At 39.5% G+C, this 15,164-nt stretch overlaps 1 long non-coding RNA gene across 3 annotated transcripts in view; it reads right to left on the bottom strand.

Moving 5' to 3' along the window:
• Window positions 1–381: 381 nt before the first annotated feature.
• The window catches only part of LOC134163009 (uncharacterized), a 50,744-nt gene continuing 35,961 nt past the window's right edge, over window positions 382–15,164 (bottom strand). The window contains exons 2-5 of one of the 3 annotated variants that reach the window (XR_009964524.1): window positions 10,984–11,062; window positions 8,356–8,479; window positions 2,079–2,253; window positions 382–1,355 (exon numbers count right to left, since the gene is read on the bottom strand). This is a non-coding gene — a long non-coding RNA (uncharacterized LOC134163009). Of the gene's footprint in view, window positions 1,356–2,078; window positions 5,444–8,355; window positions 8,480–10,983; window positions 11,063–15,164 lie in introns of those variants that run through there. The other 2 variants (XR_009964523.1, XR_009964522.1) reach the window with 2 other exon arrangements.

The raw sequence follows: 15,164 nt of genomic DNA, 5'->3' as shown, positions 1-15,164 counted from the left end.
TGCAATTTACAAGTGTGTGGGAGCAAGAGACCACTTCGTCCTTCCAGTAACCCTGTCCAGATAACTGGAAATCTTCATATGGTAGCTTAAAACCCGCTTAAACAGGGCCCCTATCTATTCCCACTTCTAGCCTGGATGAAAAGCATGAGGATGGAGGTAACATAAACTCATTGTTCTTTGCAGTTTAGAGCTATTTGCATAATCCAAATTTTCATTTTAAAAAAATTAAGTGCCTGGCACTTTATGGTTGTGAAGAAACCTCCCTGAGGTGTAAGTGAAGTATGGAGCCACTGAAAACAAAGTCCATTGCAGGTCGAGTGGGAAATGGCAGTGCAGAGGAATGAAGGCTTCATAATGTAAACAGAAGTGCAAGAGATGGGAAATTTTTCACATTTTATTAAATCAGACTTTTACAGTAGTTGCTGAAAGCAAAAAACGCTGAATTATATTTAGATAATAGTTCCATAAATAATGTGTGTTTTCACAGCAGTCACAAAGTCTGGAATTTATGTGCTAATTACACACCCCAAATCATCTCTGCACAGATTTGCAATTAAAACTGAAATATTTTTATATACAATGTAAGCCCTGTATTCATAGCAACAGCTAAGGGACATGCTGGTTACAGTTTGCTCAGTAAATCTGAATATTTTATGTTTGAACACAATTGTTTTGCTACTGTTGTCTTTACATTCAGTCTTTTAAAAGCTGAAAGAATTTAAAGCCGAGTGCCACACTGTGGGTTTCTTTTTTTTTTTTTTTTTTTGTATTCTTTATATAGTAATGTATATACTGCAACAATCCAAGGGAACAAATGTTTATTGGAAGACATAGAGAAAGCAAAATTCCTGCTTATGGTTATATTCTTAATAAATATTGTAAAAACACATACTTTTAAAACCCTGCAGTGACAGCAAAGTGCAGGAAGAATGCAAAATTAGGGAGAACGTTGAATAATTCAGTAGCTTGTTATGTGATTAGATCTGATTGGCCTACACTAAGATGCTGCCCATAAAAATGATTCCCCATGATAACATTGGTCTAGGGGTGGGGGGTTTATGATGTTCATAAAATGGGAGAACAAGGCTTACTGGAACTAATAATATCATGGCTGCACAGAATGATTGATGATCTTTAAAAAGCCCCAGATTGGTTTCATCTTTCTTCAGATTTTATCACTCACTCTTTCTTAGTCACATGCAATCACTAAGGCAAAGAGAGGTAACAAGTGTTTGATGTATGATACTTGAGCCACTTTTGTCACAACTGCATCTATTTTAAACTGCTCTTGTATTTGATACTCCCAACATGTAGATGTTCTTTATTTTTTCTCCAGTTGATGAGAACAGACAATCCTGGGGTTGGGTCAAGAGGTAAGCCAAGCTCATGTTAGAGCAACAGTGCCAAAAATCACAATTAAAATTAAACAGATCTTCCTTCCTTGCACTGGGACCATTTCCATTACTGATTAAATGGATAAAAAGCCATGCAGGCCCGACATCTTCTTGGATGAACCTCATATCTTTTATTATTTGCAGTACACATACACCTTTCAGAATACTACTTACATTTCTTAGAATAAATTATCCATTTCAATTCACTCTATCCTTCACACTCTGCAGAGAGCCACAAAAGCTCCTTTTATGTCAGAAAAATTTTCAAATAAATCAGGGAAAAAATACTTAATTGAACCATATGGGGGGGAAAAAAAGGGTCATTTCCATTTGTTTCTGAAAGTTTATACATCTCAAATATGACAAATCAAGCCAGATATCTTAATCATTTGTTGGAAAGATCCTTATCAGTAACTTATTTATAAACATTACAGATGGGTGAGCTGAAAAATGTTTGGCAGGGTCCCAAAGGGAAAAGAAAGAGTATTGCTGGGTTGATCCAATAACAATGTATTAGAGCCCTGGTTATCCCCATTTGCTCTACTTGGAAGAATAATAGATAAATCAGCAGGACATCAGGTTTCTGAGACCCATCACTGCTAGACATGGATATGTTTATTCCTATAGGTATGATTACAAGACCGTACGTGTACCTTCACCACAACTGTATGCTTGTCCTCTCACCTGTGATGACTTTGTCTCCTGTAGAGTTTAATGGTTTTCTGTTTTGAAAATTTACACACCGCTTCAACACTGTTTCAACAAAATCAAGAGCAGCTCTTGGCAATTGATTTCTGCCATCAATAGTATTCTCAAACCAGGCAACTCCCCTTAGAGCTGGGAACTATAACAGCAAAGTCTGTTCAAGTGAAAGAGAAGAAAATTCATTAGACAACTCTGCAGCAGCTAAAAGTGGCGGGGGATGTCAGCCCGTGTTCCTGTGCTTCAATACTAATGAGAGTCATTGCATATTCATAATCTTAAATACAGTCAGCTTCTGATAAAAACTTTTGTCATCGAAGCTTCACAGCAAGAGTAAAGCATTGCACTCCTCGTGTCCTGACACATCCACCAAGCCAGTGCAAGAGCAAGATTGATTGTTTTGCAACTCAGTCTGACAGGGAGCTAAGAGATACAGCCCCAAGGGTCCCAAAACTAAGCTTAGTTTGATTACAAGGCACCAAGTAATCAAAGAAACAAAAGAGAGGCAGGAAAATGAGGGGGGAAAGGTTTTGTCTTGTTAGTGAGTTTTGGGCTTGGGTTTTTTTGTTATTTTTTAAAGATAAAGGAGGCTCTAAAGATGTAGCTTTCATTATTGAGTGTTGAGTAATTGTCTGTTAGGCATTTTAAAAAGTTCATACCAATTTTTATCACAGAGGAAGAAGAATGGCAAATGCTAGCAAACTTGTTCCCATGTTGTAGGAACACTGCTGCATGTCTTAATAAATAAAATCTCTAAAACAGTATGAAGTTTCACGTCAATATGAATACCAAAGATTAGTGAACTCAGCCTGTCAGATATTAAAATCAGCTCTGCAAGTGTTGTGCTACCCAGAATTCACTTCTTGCAGGTTCCTTTTCATTTTTGTTGTCAGCTCCTTCTTCTCATCATTGTTGCTATTTTTATTAGTTTTGAGAAAATACCCATTTCCTTTACTGGCAGCCAAATCCTGAATGTGCACAGCTCTGCTAGCCTTTGACCCTGAAATACCTGTCTGGTGGGCCAGCTGTTAGCATCCCCTGGAGCCAAAGATGAGAAACGTGTGTTTCAGCACCCACTTTGAAAAAGCCTTGAGCATTTTCTCACTCATAAGGATGTCTTCAGCTGTAATGCCAGCACATTTCCACATCTTTTTGACAGGCAAGCAGACTATAAAATATACATAAAATTAAATAAAACAGGACATTAACACAAAGGTTTCAAAATATAATTACAGCGCAGGGTTGGAATTTTTTTTTTCCCCACAGCAATTATAAAATCATGCATTCGGGAAAAAAAAAGAACTTCACAGCTCAAGAGAAATCATGAAGGATTAAAGATGGGGAGGTTTCTCTAAATTATTAAATATCTCAGTCATGTGTATACAAGCTTTGAAAATAGAAAAATCTTGTAGTTATGATTGATTGAGGTAACTGATTATCCAGTTATTTTAAGTGTTGAGACATTAAATTGTCAGCCATATCAGTTTGATTGCAGTAAAACATGAAAACATTGACTTTTGTCTAGTTAGAGAAATTTATTTTTCCCAGAATGACAATCCTTTAAGTAGAAACCAGGCAGCTTGCCAGCTCTCCATGTCATACATTGAAGTTTGCAAATGCAACCCATATTTTCAAATGTTTTTCAAGGTTCAGTGAATGGTGCATAGGTCTTTGGCAAATAGTCTTGTCATAAACAGATTTCCATATGCTGCTTCAATCTTCCTTAAGCCTGGCATAGACCAGTATTTATTCATTACAAATAAATGAATGGCATAGACAATGGTTCACATTCAAGGTGTATACATAGTCAGAGCTCTTCATTTATGTTAAAAATTTATCTAAAAGAAACAGTAACCCTCCTTGGACTAAAGCTATAGGAACAAGTTTGATTAATATGTTTTACAAGCCTGAAGTAAGTGCTAATCATAACTGTCAGCAACCTGACAGCTTTCATAAAGAGCCTTTGTTCCTGCGATGAGTAATTTGTGTGATCTTCTTTAAGATACCACACTCAAAACCTTAGAAGGAGAAGGTGTTACATTCAAGTGAATTCTACTCTAAATGTGATTGCTGTTAAGTCTGCTTTATATTCCAGATCCTTGATACACACATAGTATTTGACAGGATTGAGACTTTTTTCTTTATTTGTTGTTCTTTCTTGTCAGAGCACCTGTGCTTTCTCATTAGACAGAGGTGTACTCAATGAATTTTGTACCTACAGGTGCACAAGATCCGCCGTTACCCAGTGCCTGCGTCACTTTCATGCCTGATGTGGTTTAATGGGTAAATCCTGGGCACAGAGAATTGCAGAGTACCTTAATAATTGCATTGGGTTGACTGAAAGTGTAAGGAAATGAAAAGCTGACTGAAAGTTGGAGGACCACAGAGGAACGGTTGAGCCACGCCTTGAGATGCAAAGGGACCAACTATTCCCTCCTTACTGGGGTGTTAATCATATTCTCCTAACTGGAGTAGCAACACCTCTGCCACAAAGAATTAGACAGTGGCACATTGTGTCTCCAGCATTAATAAGCAAGTAGCTCAAGAACATGTCAACTGCTGAAAAATAAAACTGAGTTTACCCATTAGTGTGGGGAAATATTTCATTCCTGACCTCTTCAGGCAAGAAGGTTACTGTACAGCATGAAGCATTAGGTTTGATTACTTTTAGATAGCCAAACTTTGCCCTAAGTTGTACAATTTTGAAGCCAGGAAGGAGCATTCAGCTTAAATAGTCACATATTTACCTGTTTTTATGTGAGTTACAGTGAATAATAACTTTTAACTAATCCATCACTTTTAAAAAATCCAGTCAAAATATTTGACTGAATGGCACTGGATTCCAGTTTGAATTCATGCTAGGTAGAGGAATTAATCTTGATTTCCATCCATCCATGAGCCCTTTTATTTTTGGTCTGTGGGTCTGCATACAGCAGAGGAGATGTCCTTTGTCATCCTCCACTCAACTGGTATTCTGTTTTATAAACTTTGGGTGAATTCAAGGTAAGTCAGTCTCAGACTGAGGTCTAACTGCTTGCACTACAATCTGACATGTTAAGTAAAACCTGTGTCCAAGGTGTGTCACCCAAGGACAAAAGTGTCCTTCCCAAAGTGGGGTGAACAAACCTGAATGCGTTATTATACCCAACAAGATGTGGTTAGCATGACAATATGTCACCCATGTCTGACTTATTTACAGGTTTAGACCACCAAAAAAACTTATTTAGTTGCAACTGAGTTACTGCTATTCTTTCAAATATGGGATTGTTTGAACACAAGCTAGCTCACTCCTCCTCACAAGCAGGTCTTGCATGGGTGTCCACTGGCACTATTGATACCTTTGTAGGCTCAGTAGTCTTCTCCCACAGGACAAATCAGGACAGTCACAGTATCACAGTATCACAGTATGCTGGAGATTGGAAGGGACCTCAAAAGATCATCTAGTCCAATCCCCCTGCTGGAGCAGGAACACCTAGATAATGTTACACAGGAATGCGTCCAGGCGGGCTTTGAATGTCTCCAGGGAAGGAGACTCCACAACCTCCCTGGGCAGCCTGTTCCAGTGTTCCGTCACCCTCACTGAGAAGAAGTTCCTTCTCAAGTTTAAGTGGAACCTCTTGTGTTCCAGTTTGTACCCATAACCCCTTGTCCTATCATTGTTTGCCACTGAGTAGAGCCTGGCTCCATCCTCGTGACACTCCCCCTTTATATATTTATAGACACTTATAAGGTCACCCCTCAGTCTCCTCTTCTCTAAACTATAAAGACCCAGCTCCCTCAGTCTTTCCTCATAAGGGAGATGCTCCACTCCCTTAATCATCTTGGTTGCCCTGCGCTGGACTCTCTCCAGCAGCTCCCTGTCCTTCTTGAACTGAGGGGCCCAGAACTGGACACAATATTCCAGATGGGGTCTCACCAGGGCAGAGTAGAGGGGAAGGAGGACCTCTCTCGACCTACTAACCACCGCCCTTCTAATACATCCCAGGATGCCATTGGCCTTCTTAGCCACAAGGGCACAGAGTTGGCTCATGGTCATCCTGTCGTCCACTAGGACCCCCAGGTCCCTCTCCCCTACACTGCTCTCTAGCAGGTCGTTCCCCAACCTATACTGGAACCTGGGGTTGTTCCTGCCCAGATGCAGGACTCTACACTTTCCCTTGTTATATTTCATCCCGTTATTCCCTGCCCAACTCTCCAGCCTGTCCAGGTCTCGCTGGATGGCAGCACAGCCTTCTGGCGTGTCAGCCACTCCTCCCAGCTTAGTGTCATCAGCAAACTTGCTGATAGTACACTCAATTCCCTCATCTAAATCATTGATGAATATATTAAATAATACCGGTCCCAGTACTGACCCTTGAGGCACTCCACTAGTTACAGGCCTCCAACTAGACTCAGCCCCATAGACTACAACTCTCTGGCTTCTCTCCTTCAGCCAGTTCGCAGTCCACCTCACTACCTGGTCATCCAGTCCACACTTCCTCAATTTAGCCGTGAGGATGCTGTGGGAGACTGTGTCAAAGGCTTTGCTGAAGTCAAGGTAGACCACATCCACCGCTCTGCCATCATCCATCCACCGTGTTATTTCCTCATAAAAGGCTAAGAGATTGGTCAAACATGATTTCCCCCTGGTGAAGCCATGTTGACTGCCCCTCATAACCCTCTTATCCTTGATATGCCTTAAGATGGCACCAAGGATAAGGTGTTCCATCACTTTCCCAGGGATGGAGGTGAGGCTGACTGGTCTATAGTTACCCGGGTCCTCCTTCTTGCCCTTTTTGAAGACCGGAGTGACATTTGCCTTCCTCCAGTCCTCAGGCACCTCTCCCGTTTCCCAGGACTTGGTAAAGATGATGGAGAGTGGTCTAGCAATGACTTCCGCCAGTTCCCTCAGCACCCGCGGGTGCATCCCATCTGGACCCATGGATTTATGGACGTCCAGATTGCTCAACTGATCTCTAACCCATTCCTCATCGACTAAGGCAAGTCGCTCCGTCGACCTGACTTCATCTAAAGTCTCAGGGGTATAGGGCTCTTCAGGACTGCCTGCAGCAGAGTAGACAGAGACAAAGAAGGCATTCAGTAACTCTGCCATCTCTGCATCTTCTGTCACCAGGGCACCCATCCCATTCATCAGTGGGCCTACATTGCCTCTGGTGTTAGTTTTGTCTGCCATGTACTTGAAAAAGCTCTTTTTGCTGTCCTTGACCCTTCTTGCCAGGTTTAATTCTAAGGAAGCCTTAGTCCTCCTAGCTGCCTTCCTACATCCCCTAGCAGCAGCCTTATATTCCTCCCAAGTGGCCAGCCCCTCCTTCCATGACCTGTAAACTCTCCTCTTCCACTTGAGCATACCCAGCAATTCCCTATTTAGCCACACAGGTCTCTTGGCCCTCTTCCTTGACTTCCTACGTGTCGGGATGCTCCGATCTTGAGCACGGAAAAAGCAGTCCTTGAATGTCAACCAACTATCTTGGGCCCCTTTTCCTTCAAGCAGCCTTGCCCATGGGATTTCCCCTAGCAATTGCTTGAAAAGGCCAAAGTTTGCCCTGCTAAAGTCCAGGGTTGCAATTCTACTTGGTATTCTACTAGTCCTACCACACAAGATCCTGAATTCCACCATCTCGTGGTCGCTGCAACCAAGGCAGCCCTCTACCCTTACTGCTTCCACCAGACCCTCCTTGTTAGTGAGGATGAGATCCAGCAGCGCTCCTCTCCTGGTCGGCTCATCCACCATTTGCAGGAGGAAGTTATCATCCACACACTGGAGGAACCTCCTGGACTGCGGCTGGGTTGCTGAGTGGTCCTTCCAGCAAACATCAGGGAAGTTAAAATCCCCCATGACGACCACGGCCTGTGACTGTGAGGCCTCTCTTAGCTGCCTGTAGAAGGCCTCGTCAACTTCCTCACCCTGATCTGGTGGCCTGTAACAGACACCTACAACAGTATCCCCCCTGCCAGCCTGCCCCTTAATTCTCACCCACAGACTCTCAACTGTCATCATCTGTCCCCAGACAGAACTCGGTGCATTGTAGTTCCTCCCGCACATAAAGAGCAACCCCATAGTCAAGATCAGTTTCAGGAGCAGACACAGCCCCAGCCTGGTTATGGCCAGACAGGCAGGTTGCTGTGCAGTGTGGGACCCTGGAAGGTGCTGGCAGAGACAGTCAAAGCTCAACAGCCATCTTGGTTGCCCTAACAGTTTTCCACTAACCAAATTAGTTTTTTATAGTTCCTCAACTTACTGACAGTAGCTAGCTCTTACCTTCTATTTCCCAGTCAGATGTATGGACACGTCCAGAGTAACACAATAGAGGTGATTATCAATCCTAACCATCTGCTAGGACAATTTTAATTCAGCATCTTGCTGAGAGAAGACAATTCATGCACTACAAATAATAAAATAACACCTGGATTAATCCAACGTAGGAGTCACTCCTTCCTACATAGCAATTTATTTCCTTAAACGCTCTTCTAAATTATCCTTATCATAAGATTTTTGAAAGTCCAGGGTTTGGAGGTTTTTTTATTCCTTGCTCACTTTTACCTGTTTTGCTCTAATTCAGCCCCTTTTTGCAGCAGAGGTGTTGGTTTAGCCAATTCAGGCTATTGTCTTCTGAGTCCTGCATTATCATATTCTTTGGAAGAGCTCAACATTTTTCCCAGCACCAAAATGAACCGGGATTTTCACACCACTTTTTTTTAAAGAAACCCAAAACCATGAAGTTAACAGTATTAGTGCCTTTCAATCACTAAGAAGAGGGATAGGGTGTTAAATATTATTATTACTATATAGGGTGTTAAATATTATTATTACTATCTTTAAAAGACAATGTATATTCCCATCTATACGTACTGTACTTAATAATTTTCTAGCCTGAGAATTCTGGAGGGAGATCATTCAGTCCTATTAATTTGCTATTACTGAATCCCTCAAATTGATCCATCATTTTCATGACATACATCAGTCTGTTAAAGTCACATTTTTATTTCCTGTGAAAAAAAGACCTTGAAATAGAATTTAGAAACAAAAATACCATAAAAGAAGAGAGAAGCTGATTCACTACAAAAAGGTTAAGTTTTGAGTATTGGATGTCCTAACAATGAGCAGATCTAATATAAATCTATAAATATTTGAGCTTTTAACAGTATCATGAATAAAAAAAAAAATTACTGTTTTGTCATTAAAATATTTATCCTGATGTGTGAGCTCAGTATTTCAGACATGGTAACTGGTGTTAATTTTAAATCTTTAATCACAATCACTGTAGATAGTCAATTCAGATAATGAGCTGAAAATATGAAAAGGAAAATAGAGTGATAAATCTGTAAATTTTATTTGAAATCATAATCCACTGAATTATGCTGCAGCATCCTGGAATAATTTGAGAATGCCCATTAACTGGATAAAACTACAGTGAAATGTACGGTCAGAAACAGTCCCCCATTGACATGGAGACTAATGAAGTGGAGAAAAGAAGAAATGAAGGAACAAGGAAATTTAATATCCAACCTGGTTATCCCCTCTCTTTAGCATATTGTACTGACTACACATATACCACTCACACTAGTAATTAATTTAATAATATGATATCTCTTCTAGAGATCTCTGGCTAGATTTATTTCTCATACCTTCTCTGATCTTTTATTGTGTACTGCTCCTGGCCTGTCAGTGTATGCTCTAATCTATTTATGTTACACAGTAGAGTTTCAACTCCAAAATGTCTTTGAGTTCTTGAAGTTCTGCCTTAACTTTATGCTTTCCTAAACTCAAATTAAAACAAGTTAATCTGAATCTTGATTGCTTCTAACTGCTTTGGGGCAAAAATGAAAGCATGAGAGTTATAACCAGCTTTTGTGCTGCATGTCGGAGAGATGAGCAGTGGGACTGAGTGCACCCTCAGCAAGTTTGCCAATGACACCAAGCTGTGTGGTTCCATTGATACATTGAAGGGAAGGAATGCCATCCAGAGGGACCTTGACATGCTTGTGAGGTGGGCTGATGCCAACCTCATGAAGTTTAACCATGCCAAGTGCAAGATCCTACACCTGGGTGGGAGCAATCCCAGGCACAGCTACAGGTTGGGCAGAGAAGAGATTCAGAGCAGCCCTGCGGAGAAGGACTTGGGGGTGTTGGTCAATGAGCCGGCAGTGTGAGCTCGCAACCCAGAAAGCCAACCGTATCATGGGCTGTATCAAAAGGAATGTGACCAGCAGGTCGAAGGAGGTGATCCTGCCCCTCTACTCTGCTCTTGTGAGGCCTCACCTGGAGTATTGTGCGCAGTTCTGGTGTCCTCAACATAAAAAGGACATGGAACTGTTGGAACAAGTCCAGAGGAGGGCCACAAGGATGATCAGGGGACTGGAGCACCTCCCGTATGAAGATAGGGTGAGAAAGTTGGGGCTGTTCAGCCTGGAGAAGAGAAGGCTTCATGGAGATCTCATAGCAGCCTTCCAGTATCTGAAGGGGGCCTATAGGGATGCTGGGGATGGACTACTCGTTAGGGACTGTAGTGATAGGACAAGGGGTAGCAGGTTAAAACTTAAACAGGGGAAGGTTAGCTTGGATATAAGGAAAAAGTTCTTTACTGTTAGGGTGGTGAGGCACTGGAGTGGGTTGCCCGCGGAAGCTGTGAATGCTCCATCCCTGCTGGTGTTCAAGGCCAGGTTGGACAGAGCCTTGGGTGACATGGTTTAGTGCGAAGTTGGCAGGGTGGTTGGAACTGGATGATCTTCAGGTCCTTTCCAACCCTAATTACTCTATCATTCTATGATTCTATGTGTCACCAAAAAGTTTGGTCTCTTCTAGTCGAAATGAATGGATGGCTTCAGACATTGTTTCAGAAGGATATGTTTGAGATTGCAACATCCTTTATCCATCAGGTTTTCTTACCTCATGCGTCAAAAGGAGGAGCCTGCTTGTTCTCTGCCAATTTTGTTCTTGCATTTTCTAAGATCACCATCCTGGTCACCTAAAGAAAAAGCAGAAAGTTTCTTTGACCCTCATATTGCATTTTTTGTGACATATCTAGCCATTGTCTGGCTCTGTGTTATCTCATGGCAATAGGACAAACTGACAGTTTCTTGTAAAAGAAGCTGTATGTTCAACAAAGATGAAAAAAAGCACTATGGACATTTCCAGCAGTGGAAGTGGTTCTCTGATACCCATTGTTTAACAATTCTTTTTCTTTTCTTTGTAAATGCAAATCAGCATCATTATATTTGAAAGGTACAAATATTTTTTTTTATTTTAACATAAATCAAAATTGAATAGTCTATGAATTTAATCATTTTTCTTTCCCTGAATCTTCAGCAAGAAATTGTGCAAACATTGAAGCAAGTAATAAATTCCATTACTTTCTTAAATATAATACTTTCAGTTATTTTTCTATCCTAAATATCATCAACATTTTTTATGATATTATTTTAAAAAATCAAGCATCCGATTCATCAGATAGGATATATTTTCCAGGTTTTATAGCACAAAGAGGAATTTGCAAAAAACTTACAAAGCCAAGGTGGTATTTGAGTTTTAATTCCTGGAGGATACCTGTGTTTTTAGGTATAAAACTGAGGAAGAACAATTATTCTCTGCCGTAAACATTTTCTGAATTAGGACTTTAACATTCTGCTGCATTCTTTTATAGTTGTTTTTTTTTGCTATTATTATCATTCTAATCTTAAATGAAAACACTAAAAAAAAAAAAAAACTACAAAAAATGGCTACTTTTCTCTTTTTTTCTTTTTTTTGTTTTTCCTCCTTTTCCAGACTTCAGACTTGTGTATCACACAAGGAAAACCTTTTCCTGGAGCCAGATCTCAGCCTCCCCTTCCCTTTGTTTCTGGCATAACCTTTGCTGAAACAAGCCCACTACCAATTGATTAATATTTTCTTTGTTATCACTTTGTAACTGTAACCAGCACAGTGACATAGCAAAGACAGTACGTAGACATGCAATGCAGTTATTGATTGGCACAGGAAATTAGCCATTTCCTAATAGATGGGTTGTTCATATGGCACTTTATATTTAGTTTGTAGTTTTTAAAGTAAACATTTATATACATTGTTCACATAATTTATTACATGTGTCCATGTGTGTGAACTATATGAAGGATATTTATGGTCTGTGTCAAAAGCTTATGAACAAATTGAATTTATGGAGAGGAATTCCTATTCCCTTGTGATCATGTCAGTAGTTGTTTTTCACGTTTATAAAAAAAAAATAGAGATCAGTCAGCTTGTTTGGTGCTCACCTAACAATGGCTCTTAAGCTGCTGGCAGTGGTTCTTCAAACTAAGCAAGGTTATCTGGCAGTAAAACAGACTAGATGTTGCAACGTCAATTATTAATGCAAAATAATTTCCACTTGCAGACCACCATGCATAAGCAGTATTTCCACTTAGAGGAGACAATCACCTGGAAATCTCTCTCCTTATCCTCTCATTTTGCAAGGAGTTCTCTATCACTGGATGTAGTGTCCTACAATAAATGCTCTGATGCTCATGTGTTGCAGGAAAGGGAGAAGTATTTGGTTCAATAGGCATTTTTCTCCTGGCATAATCCCTGGTGCACATTCTTGAGCCACGTGGAAGAGCTGTTGGGTGGTATACAAAGTCACTTGATGGCACAATACGACACCGATGCCTACGATGAATATAATCATCGATCTAGGGCAGAGAAGTAATAATATTTTTCCCAAATAGTTTTCTTTCCAATCTTTTGGTACGCCAGGAAAATAACAGAACCTCAGCAGACTACCAAACACCATTTTAATAACTCTGATACTCACCAATGAAAGGAAATACAAACGTTACCAATAACTGTACTTGTACTAAATGTCTGTAAAGACAACCTTTATCAAAGCCTTTTCTATTTAATTTCTGGCCCATTCCAATAATTTTGTATTTACAACAAATCATATTCTACTACCCCTTGTGACAGGTGAAATGTCTTAATATGGTTTTCACATTAAAAGTACCAGCATGTTTTCTCTGTATTTTTCTCACTACACATTAACAAGTATTCTGTAGGACATGTCAAGAAAACTTTTGGGTTTTTACTACAGATTTAAGTTATTAAATGTATGAAAACATAGAAGAAAAGTATTTGAAAAAATATTTTTAATAACTATATATTTAAGATTTTAACATTATTTTAACATTTGTGTCTAAAAATTTGGATGCTTTAAAATACATTGATACATTTATTTTTACAAAAAATTTTGAAGTTAGATGATTATTTCATTTTATAATCAAGACGCATGCCTGTAGGTAACCTATAAATTCATCTAGTGCATGGCGATTACAGACGATGTAAAAGCTTAGAGCATTTACATAAGCTGGTTAGACACGATAAACAATCAGCAAAAACTTTAATAACATCAGATTAAATCTTGAAGTTATTGGTCAGTACTTATGTGTATAAACATTTGGGGGAGTGGCTGCAAAGAGCAGGTGATGACTTCAAGATTTCACCCAGTGTTAACAGATTTAGCCTGAGGTTTCTTCTTTGCTGTTAGACACTAAACGACCCCATCATCAATTAATCCAAATATTTGCATTAATACAGCTCTTTTATGACTGAAGTTTGAAGATATTTCCTCAAACTAGAGATATTCTAGTGATTTAATCTCATAACATGTATTAACTGACAATATAGATTATGAGACTGAATGCTTTTAATAAACTCCATTTGCTGAAAATTTAGAATTAATTTTTTTTAATCAGAACTTGAGTTCATAAAGGTGGAAAATTATCTTTCTACATATGGCCAAATCTTTATTTCTGCAATTCAGAGAAAATTCCTTTTCAATGTAGTCTTTCTTGAGTAATGGACGAATAGAGATTTGACTGTGGTAAATATAGTACTCAGAAAAATAAGGTGTTTTCCTTCTGTTACTATCAAGACAGTTACTATTCAACATTGTGCTTCATACTAAGTTGGCTTTGCCAGAGGATGCTAATTTTTATAATTTATCAGTACCCAATTTGTCCTGTTTGTAAAGAATGGGGCAAAAACAATTCTTGGTTACTAAAAGTCACCTTCTTTTTTATTTTTTCTTTTATTTTCCAAATATTATGACATCATGCTATTTTTATCTCTGCTGCCAGATGCATAAATGGCCAAATTAGGAAAAGTAGGGTTTTTTTTACTCTGAAATTTATGAGATAAATTATTATTCAAGAAGTGCTCAAGAGCAGACATACCCCATTGAAGAGTCTCTGAGATGAGAGCTGTGGGTTGATAACAGATCAAAAGAGTTGCTAAACAGAAGGTCCCAAGGATAAATGTCCTAACAGAAGTCTTTATTTGAGGACCAACATCTATCACCATCCATTACAGTTATCCCAGAGCTTTACATGGAAAAATTTTGCCACAGGAAGTCGTTACTGATTTATATTATGAATAAGAGTTTGACTGTGATTAAAAAATTATTTCCTCATCCTTTTAGATAGGGGATATTTTGGCCTATAAAGGAGGAGGAGATAAAGTCCATACTCAGCTATTTAACTACAGTTACTTTAACAAGCAAGCCTTCAGACTGCAGGTGGATTGCAAAGGGATTTTGACAGGGCACTCAGCTTTCTGAGAAAACTCATTTCTCTTCTTCATATTTTTATCCTAAGTCAGTCTCATGCCAATGTTTGTGGTGACTGTCACAAAAATGCAGGGAATAAGCTGTGAGAGACCCTTTAGAAATCAAACGATATGACGCATTTCTTTAAAACACATTGTACACTGAGTCCAGTTCTCTTTTTCCTCCCATTACATAGCCTCTGCAATGAGGATTTGAAATTAAAGAAGCTGAACTTGGTAATTTCTATGTCAACATGGTTACAATGAGTAATGGTTATGTCAACATGGGGAGCTTATTCCACACTTCAACCCTAAACTGCTTGTAACCCACATAGGTGGCTTTTGGTACACTTAAAAATGTGAAACTGATGGACAGGTGAGCAGTCCACAGAGAGTTTGTGGGTCAGGGTTAAAGGGAATATAGCTATGGGAGACATTACTGTGGGGATCAGTTACAGACTGCCTGATTAAGGAGAACCTGCGGATGAAGCACTCCA

This window comes from Pezoporus occidentalis, unplaced genomic scaffold (genome assembly GCF_034315485.1).
Source record: "Pezoporus occidentalis ecotype Australia unplaced genomic scaffold, CSIRO_AGI_Poc_V1 ctg197, whole genome shotgun sequence".
Classification (NCBI taxonomy): domain Eukaryota; kingdom Metazoa; phylum Chordata; class Aves; order Psittaciformes; family Psittacidae; genus Pezoporus; species Pezoporus occidentalis.
This window is presented reverse-complemented; position numbering and strand designations above follow the sequence as displayed.